This window comes from Arachis stenosperma, chromosome 3, assembly GCF_014773155.1.
Source record: "Arachis stenosperma cultivar V10309 chromosome 3, arast.V10309.gnm1.PFL2, whole genome shotgun sequence".
In the NCBI taxonomy this organism is placed as follows: domain Eukaryota; kingdom Viridiplantae; phylum Streptophyta; class Magnoliopsida; order Fabales; family Fabaceae; genus Arachis; species Arachis stenosperma.
Window position 1 is genome coordinate 102,978,806 of NC_080379.1, and position 9,712 is coordinate 102,988,517.

At 41.5% G+C, this 9,712-nt stretch overlaps 1 non-coding gene across 1 annotated transcript; it reads left to right on the top strand.

Annotated features, from left to right (window-relative positions):
- Positions 1-9,272: 9,272 nt before the first annotated feature.
- Positions 9,273-9,376, top strand: LOC130971539 (small nucleolar RNA R71). The gene has a single exon (XR_009082753.1). It is a non-coding gene; the product is annotated as a small nucleolar RNA R71 (small nucleolar RNA).
- Positions 9,377-9,712: the final 336 nt, after the last annotated feature.

Below are 9,712 nucleotides of genomic sequence, written 5' to 3' on the forward strand. Positions count from 1 at the left end.
GTGCCAGTTCTGGCGTTAAACGCCAGAATTCTTGAGCTGACTTGGAACGCCTGTTTGGGCCATCAAATCTCGGGCAAAGTATGAACTATTATACATTGCTGGAAAGCCCAGGATGTCTACTTTCCAACGCAATTAAGAGTGCGCCAATTGGGTCTCTGTAGCTCCAGAAAATCCACTTCGAGTGCAGGGAGGTCAGAATCCAACAGCATCTGCAGTCCTTTTTAGCCTCTGAATCAGATTTTTGCTCAGGTCCCTCAATTTCAGCCAGAAAATACCTGAAATCACAGAAAAATACACAAACTCATAGTAAAGTCCAGAAAAGTGAATTTTAACTAAAAACTAATAAAAATATAATAAAAACTAACTAAAACATACTAAAAACATACTAAAAACAATGCCAAAAAGCGTATAAATTATCCGCTCATCAGACCCCTTCGTGATAAACTACCTCAATCCAATTACTATAGTCAAGAGCCATTCCGAGGAGCGTACCAAGATGATGGATATGGTGGACCCCCTTGTAGTTACCAACAAGCCCCGCCATATGTTTATGAACCACCTCCTCCACATAACTTTGAACCACCATACTCACCAGCCATCTACAACCATTCACCTCCTTATGACCCTAACCTGTATCCGCCCCAATTCCAACCCAACTACTCCCAAGAACTACCACTTCCATATGCACCATGCCCATATCCAATGGAACAAGAATCAAAGGATCGTCTCAAAGAAATAGTGAACCAATTTCATGCAACTCTTCACCAATTGGAGCAAGCGATAAATCGATTAGCATTCCAACCTTCGGACGTTCAAGGAACCCCCATGATTTCATGTGGGGAATCTAATGAAGAATGTAGCATGAAGGAGACACTGGAAGCCCCGATAGACAGTAAAGAGCATGACTTTGTACTAGAACAAGTAGAGGAAGCCGAATTTATCAAAGAAGAAGAATTGGTTGAAGACTTAGGAGACGCTGAACCTCCTTGGGAATCAAGAATTACAGAGAATTCTGCCAAGAAAATTAAGCTGATGCAAAAGAGGATAGTGCACAACCCCTAAGGCATGTATCTTATGAAGAATTGGACAGAATAGATCAAGAAGATATTCCCTTGGCAATGATGATCATGAATCAAACTCTTCTAGTGATGAACTTGCATCCATAATTGAACTCTTTGAGCTTGAAGAATTTTCCCCAAGTGAATACGAAGACGATGTGGAGTTAGACTTTTCTCAACCTCCAACTTATGACTTGAGTGATGAGGAAGAAATCAAAGACTTTGATCAAGACATGGTTGCAGTTGAAGAGGTTTATTAGGAAATGGTAGTGTTCACAGAGGAGTACAAAGAAGTGGAGCTTGCAAGACCACTGGAAACACCTCTCCCAAGGCCATTACCACCCAATACAACTGATGAACGGATAATTTATACGCTTTTTGGCATTGTTTTTAGTATGTTTTTAGTATGTTTTAGTTAGTTTTTATTATATTTTTATTAGTTTTTAGTTAAAATTCACTTTTCTGGACTTTACTATGAGTTTGTGTGTTTTTCTGTGATTTCAGGTATTTTCTGGCTGAAATTGAGGGACTTGAGCAAAAATCTGATTCAGAGACTGAAAAGGACTGCAGATGCTGTTGGATTCTGACCTCCCTGCACTCGAAGTGGATTTTCTGGAGCTACAGAAGCCCAATTGGCGCGCTCTCAATGGCGTTAGAAAGTAGACATCCTGGCCTTCCAGCAATGTATAATAGTCCATACTTTGCCCGATATTTGATGGCCCAAACTGGCGTTCCAAATCAGCTCAAAACTGCCCGGCGTTCAACGCCAGAACTGGCACAAGAATGGGAGTTAAATGCCCAAACTGGCATAAAAGCTGGTGTTTAACTCCAAGAAAAGTCTCTACACGAAAATGCTTCAATTCTCAGCCCAAGCACACACCAAGTGGGCCCGGAAGTGGATTTTTATGTCATTTACTCATTTCTGTAAACCCTAGGCTACTAGTTCTCTACAAATAGGACCTTTTACTATTGTATTTTCATCTTTAGATCTTTGAATCTTGGGATCCTTGATCATCTTGATATCTTTGAATCTTTTGATCACGTTTTGGGGGCTGGCCTCACGGCCATGCCTAGACCTTGTTCTTATGTATTTTCAACGGTGGAGTTTCTCCACACCATAGATTAAGGTGTGGAGCTCTGCTGTACCTCGAGTATTAATGCAATTACTATTATTCTTCTGTTCAATTCAGCTTGTTCTTATTCCAAGATATTCATTCGCACTCAAGAACTTGATGAATGTGATGATTATGTGACGCTCATCATCATTCTCACTTATGAACGCGTGCCTGACAACCACTCCCGTTCTATAAGCAAACAAGGCTTGAATGTTTATCTCTTGGATTCCTTAATTGGATGGCGGCATTCAAGAGAATCCAGAAGGTCTAAACCTTGTCTGTGGCATTCTGAGTAGGATTCAATGATTGAATGACTGTGACGAGCTTCAAACTCCTGAAGGCTGGGCGTTAGTGACAGACGCAAAAGAATCAATGGATTCTACTCCAACCTGATTGAGAACTGGTGGACGAAATTGTGATCCATGCTCTTTGTACTTGTATAAAATTTAATAATTGGCTCTATTTGAATTCACAACTCCGTTCAACTAACCAGCAAGTGTACTGGGTCGTCCAAGTAATAAACCTTACGCGAGTAAGGGTCGATCCCACAGAGATTGTTGGTATGAAGCAAGCTATGGTCACTTTGTATTTGTCAGTTAGGCGAGTGGAATCATAAGGTCAAATGTAATTAAATTGGATAAATAAAGAAATAATAAAAGGGATAGAATACTTATGCAGATTCATTGGTAGGAATTTCAGATAAGCGAATGGAGATACTGTATGGCTCGAGAACGCCTGCTTTCCTATTGCTTCAACTCAATCCTTCTTACTCCTTTCCATAGCAAGCTATGTATAGGGGTTCACCGTTCGACGATGGCTACTTTGTATCCTCTCTGGAAAATGGTCCTCTGCGCTGTCACTCGCATGGCTAATCATCTGGAGGCATCACACTGGCCGAAGGCTACATCCTATCCTCGCAGTGAAAACTACGCTCACGCGCTCTGTCACAGCACGGCTAATCACTGGTTGGTTCCCGCTCCTGCTGGAATAAAATCCCTTGATTCTTTTGCGTCTGTCACTAACGCCCAGCACTTGCGAGTCTGAAGCACGTCACAGTCATTCAATACCGGAATCCTACTCGGAATACCACAGACAAGGTTAGACTTTCCGGATTCCCAGGATCCTACTCGGAATACCACAGACAAGGTTAGACTTTCTGGATCCTCATGAATGCCGCCATCTATCTAGCTTATACCACGAAGAATCTGTTGGGGAATCTAAGAGATACACATTCAAGCTTGGTTGCATGTAGAATGGAGGTGGTTGTCAGGCACGCGTTCATAGGTGAGAATGATGATGAGCGTCACATAATCATCACATTCATCATGTTCTTGGGTGCGAATGAATATCTTGGAATAAGAACAAGTTGAATTGCATGGAAGAAAATAGAATTGCATTAATACTTGAGGTACAGTAGAGCTCCACACCCTTAATCTATGGTGTGCAGAAACTCCACCGTTGAAAATACATAAGTAAAAGGTTCAGGCATGGCCGAATGGCCAGCCCCCCTGAGTGATCAAGAGACCGAATAATCAAAGGCTAAACAGTCAAAAGATTAAACTGTCAAAAGATGTCTAATACAATAGTTAAATGTTCTATTTATAATAAACTAGCTCCTAGGGTTTACATGAGTAAGTAATTGATGCATAAATCCACTTCCGGGGCCCACTTGGTGTGTGCTTGGGCTGAGCTTGATCTATCCACGAGCTGAGGCTTCTCTTGGAGTTGAATTCCGAGTTATGACGTGTTTTGGGTGTTCAACTCCGGATCATGACGTTTTTCTGGCGTTTAACTCCAGACAGCAGCATGTACTTGGCGTTCAACGCCAAGTTACGTCGTCAATTTCCGAATAAAGTATGGACTATTATATATTGCTGGAAAGCTCTGGATGTCTACTTTCCAACGCCGTTAAAAGCGCGCCAATTGGAGTTCTGTAGCTCCAGAAAATCCATTTCGAGTGTAGGGAGGTCAGATTCCAACAGCATTAGCAGTCCTTTTGTCAGCCTTTTTCAGAGTTTTGCTCAGGTCCCTCAATTTCAGCCAGAAATTACCTGAAATCACAGAAAAACACACAAACTCATAGTAAAGTCCAGAAATGTGAATTTAACATAAAAACTAATGAAAACATCCCAAAAACTAGCTTGAACTTACTAAAAACTACCTAAAAACAATGCCAAAAAGCGTATAAATTATCCGCTCATCACAACACCAAACTTAAATTGTTGCTTGTCCCCAAGCAACTGAAAATCAAATAGGATAAAAAGAAGAGAATATACTATAGATTCCAAAATATCAATGAATATTAATTATAATTAGATGAGCGGGACTTGTAGCTTTTTGCTTCTGAACAGTTTTGGCATCTCACTTTTTCCTTTGAAGTTTAGAATGATTGGCTTCTCTAGGAACTTAGAATTTCGGATAGTGTTATTGACTTTCCTAGTTAAGCATGTTGATTCTTGAACACAGCTACTTATGAGTCTTGGCTGTGGCCCTAAGCACTTTGTTTTCCAGTATTACCACCGGATACATAAATGCCACAGACACATAACTGGGTGAACCTTTTCAGATTGTGACTCAGCTTTGCTAGAGTCCCCAGTTAGTGGTGTCCAGAGCTCTTAAGCACACTCTTTTGCTTTGGATCACGACTTTAACCACTCAGTCTCAAGCTTTTCACGTGGACCTGCATGACACAAGCTCATGGTTAGGGACAGCTTGGTTTAGCCGCTTAGGCCTGGATTTTATTTCCTTGGGCCCTCCTATCCATTGATGCTCAAAGCCTTGGATCCTTTTTTACCCTTGCCTTTTGGTTTTAAGGGCTATTGGCTTTTTCTGCTTGCTTTTTCTTTTTCTTTCTAATTTTTTTTCTATTTTTTTTTCGCAAGCTTTCTTGCTTCAAGAATCAATTTCTTGATTTTTCATATCATCAATAACATTTCTCTTTGTTCATCATTCTTTCAAGAGCCAACAATTTTAACATTCATAAACAACAAGATCAAAAGACATATGCACTGTTCAAGCATTCATTCAGAAAACAAAAGTATTGTCACCACATCAATATAATTAAATTAAATTCAAGGATAAATTCGAAATTCATGTACTTCTTGTTCTTTTGAATTAAAACATTTTTCATTTAAGAGAGGTGAAGGATTAATGGATTTTATTCATAGCTTTAAGGCATGGTTACATACTAATGATCATGAAGTAAAGACACAAAACATAGATAAACACAATATTAAAAACCGAAAACAGAAAGAAATAAAGAACAAGGAATGAATCCACCTTTAGTGGCGTCTTCTTCTTGAAGGACCAATGATGTTCTTAAGCTCTTCTATGTTCCTTCCTTGCCTTTGTTGCTCCTCCCTCATTGCTCTTTGGTCTTCCCTTATTTCTTGGAGAATGATGGAGTGCTCATGATGTTCCACCCTTAATTGTTCAACATTGTGGCTCAAACCTTCTAAGGAAGTGTTGAGTTGTTCCCAATAGTTGTTGGGAGGAAAGTGCATCCCTTGAGGCATCTCAGGGATTTCTTGATGATGAGCTTCCTCATGCATCTCTTGAGAACCGTGAGGGGTCTCTCTTGCTTGCTCCACTCTCTTCTTGGTGATGGGCTTATCCTCTTCAATGAGGATGTCTCCTTATATGATAACTCCAGCCGAGTAACATAGATGGCAAATAAGGTGAGGAAAAGCTAGCCTTGCCATGGGTGAGGGCTTGTCGGCTATTTTGTAGATTTCATTGGAGATGACCTCATGAACTTCTACTTCCTCTCCAATCATGATGCCATGAATCATGATGGCCCGATCCACAGTAACTTCAGATCGGTTGCTAGTAGGAATGATGGAGCGTTGAATGAACTCCAACCATCCTCTAGCTATAGGCTTGAGGTCCAGTCTTCTTAGTTGGACTGGCTTGCCTTTGGAGTCTCTCTTCCATTGAGCTCCTTCCACACAAATGTCCATTAGGACTTGGTTCAACCTTTGATCAAAGTTGACCCTTCTAGTGTAGGGGCGTTCATCTCCTTGCATCATGGGCAAGTGGAATGCCAACCTCACATTTTCCGGACTAAAATCCAAGTATTTCCCCCGAACCATTGTGAGATAATTCTTTGGACTCGGGTTCATACCTTGATCATGGTTCCTAGTGATCCATGCATTGGCATAGAACTCTTGAACCATTAAGATTCCGACTTGTTGCATGGGGTTGGTTAGGACTTCCCAACCTCTTCTTCGGACTTCATGTCGGATCTCCGGATACTCATTTTTCTTGAGCTTGAAAGGGACCTCAGGGATCACCTTCTTCTTTGCCACAACATCATAGAAGTGGTCTTGATGGCTCTTGGAGATGAATCTTTCCATCTCCCATGACTCGGAGGTGGAAGCTTTTGTCTTTCCTTTTCCTTTTCTAGAGGATATTCTGGCCTTAGGTGCCATTGATGGTAATGGAAAAACAAAAAGCTTATGCTTTTACCACACCAAACTTAAAATATTGCTCGCCCCCGAGCAAGAGAAGAAAGAAGAGAAGAAGAAGAAGAAGAAAATATGGTGGAGAGGGAGAGAGGTAGGTTCGGCTAAGTGGGAGAAGAAGGGTTTGTGTTGTGTGAAAATGAAGTAGAATGGAAGGGTATTTATCGGGAGAGGGGGAAGGGTGTGTTCAGCTATTTAGGGTGGGAGTGGGTGGGAAATTGGTTTTGAATTTTTGAAGGTAGGTGGGGTTTATGGGGAAGAGTGTTTATTGGGAAGAGAGATTCAGAGATTGAAGTTGTTGGGAAGTGTGACATGGGGAAGAGTAAAATAGGATTAGGAGGTAAGGTGGAAATATGTTAGGTGGGGATCCTGTGGGGTCTACAGATCCTGAGGTGATCCTGTGGGGTCCACAAGTTCTGAGGTGTCAAGGAATTCCATCCCTGCACCAAATAGGCATGTAAAATGCCTTTGCACACCATTCTGGCGTTTAAACGCCGTGTGGTGCACATTCTGGGCGTTCAACGCCCATGTAAAGCATGTTTCTGGCGTTGAACGCCGGTTTCATGCTTGTTACTGGCGTTCAGCGCCAGCTTTTCTTCCCTGGGCACATTCCTGGCGTTCAGCGCCAGAATGTTGCTTGTTTCTGGTGTTCAGCGCCAGAATGATGCTCTGTTCTGGCGTTGAACGCCGGCCAGATGCATCTTACTGGCGTTGAATGCCAGCCTGTGCGTCCTCCAGGGTGTGATTTTTTTCTTCTGCTGTTTTTGATTCTGTTTTTAATTTTTATGATTTTTTCGTGACTCCTCATGATCATGTACCTAATAAAAAACAAAATAACAATAAAATAGAATAAAATAAAATAAAATTAGATAAATAAAATTGGGTTGCCTCCCAACAAGCGCTTCTTTAATGTCAATAGCTTGACAGTGGCTCTCATGGAGCCACAAGGTGATCAGGTCAATGTTGTATAGTTGCCAACACCAAACTTAGAGTTTGGATATGGGGTCTTAACACCAAACTTAGAGTTTGGTTGTGGCCTCACAACACCAAACTTAGAGTTTGACTGTGTGGGTTCTTCTTGACTCTGAACTGAGAGAAGCTCTTCATGCTTACTCTCTTCTGTCACAGAGGGATGGCCATGTGCCTTAAACACAAGGTAGTCCCCATTCAATTGAAGGACTAATTCACCTCTGTTGACATCTATCACAGCTCCTGCTGTGGCTAGGAAAGGTCTTCCAAGGATGATGCAATCATCCTCTTCCTTCCTAGTGTCTAAGATTATGAAATCAGCAGGGATGTAAAGGCCTTCAACCTTTACTAACACGTCCTCTACTATTCCATAAGCTTGTCTCAATGACTTGTCTGCCAGTTGTAATGAGAACAAGGTAGGTTGTACCTCAATGATCCCCAGCTTCTCCATTACAGAGAGTGGCATAAGATTTATCCCTGACCCCAGATCACACATAGCTTTTTCAAAGATCATGGTGCCTATGGTACAAGGTATTAAGAACTTGCCAGGATCTTGTTTCTTTTGAGGTAGAATTTTCTGAATCCAAGTATCCAGTTCATTAATGAGTAAGGGAGGTTCACTTTCCCAAGTCTCATTACCAAATAACTTGGCATTCAGCTTCATGATAGCTCCTAAATATTGAGCAACTTGCTCTCCAGTCATATCTTCATCCTCTTCAGAGGAAGAATAGTCTTCAGAGCTCATGAATGGCAGAAGGAGATTTAATGGAATCTCTATGGCCTCTATATGAGCCTCAGATTCCTTTGGATCCTTAATAGGGAATTCCTTCTTGCTTGAGGGACGTCCCAGGAGGTCTTTCTCACTAGGATTTTCGTCCTCCTCCTCCCTTGTGCATTCGGCCATATTGATTATATCAATGGCCTTGCACTCTCCTTTTGGATTTTCTTCTGTATTGCTTGGGAGAATACTGGGAGGAGTTTCAATGACTTTCTTACTCAGCTGGCCCACTTGTGCCTCTAGATTTCTAATGGAGGATCTTGTTTCACTCATGAAACTGAAAGTGGCCTTTGACAGATCAGAGACTACATTGGCTAAATTAGAGGTGTTTTGTTCAGAATTCTCTGTCTATTGCTGAGAAGATGATGGATATGGCTTGCTATTGCCCAGCCTATTACGTCCACCATTGTTAAAGCCTTGTTGAGGCTTTTGTTGATCCTTCCATGAGAAATTTGGATGATTTCTCCATGATGGGTTATAGGTGTTTCCATAAGGTTCACCCATGTAATTAACCTCTGCCATGGCAGGGTTCTCAGGATCATAAGCTTCTTCAGAAGCTGCCTCTCTAGTACTGTTGGATGCATGTTGCCATCCATTCAGATTTTGAGAGATCATGTTGACCTGTTGAGTCAACACTTTGTTCTGAGCCAATATGGCATTCAGAGCATCAATTTCAAGAACTCCTTTCTTCTGAGGTATCCTATTGTTCACGGAATTCCTCTCAGAAGTGTACATGAACTGGTTATTTGCAACCATGTCAATGAGTTCTTGAGCCTCTTCAAGCGTTTTCATTAGGTGAATGGATCCACCTGCAGAATGGTCCAATGACATTTTCGAAAATTCAGAGAGACCATAATAGAATATATCTAATATGGTGCATTCTGAAAACATGTCAGATGGACATCTTTTGGTCAACTGCTTGTATCTTTCCCAAGCTTCATAAAGGGATTCACCATCTTTTTGTTTGAAGGTTTGAACATCCACTCTCAGCTTGCTCAGCTTTTGAGGAGGAAAGAATTTATCCAAGAAGGCAGTGACCAGCTTATCCCATGAGTCCAGGCTATCCTTGGGTTATGAATCCAACCATATTCTAGCTCTGTCTCTTACAGCAAAAGGGAAAAGCATGAGTCTGTAGACTTCAGGATCAACTCCATTCGTCTTTACAGTCTCACAGATCTACAAGAACTCAGTTAAAAACTGATAAGGATCGTCAGATGGAAGTCCATAAAACTTACAGTTTTGTTGCATTAAGGCAACTAGCTGAGGTTTCAGCTCAAAGTTGTTGGCTCCAATGGCAGGAATGGAGATGCTTCTTCCATCAAACTTGGA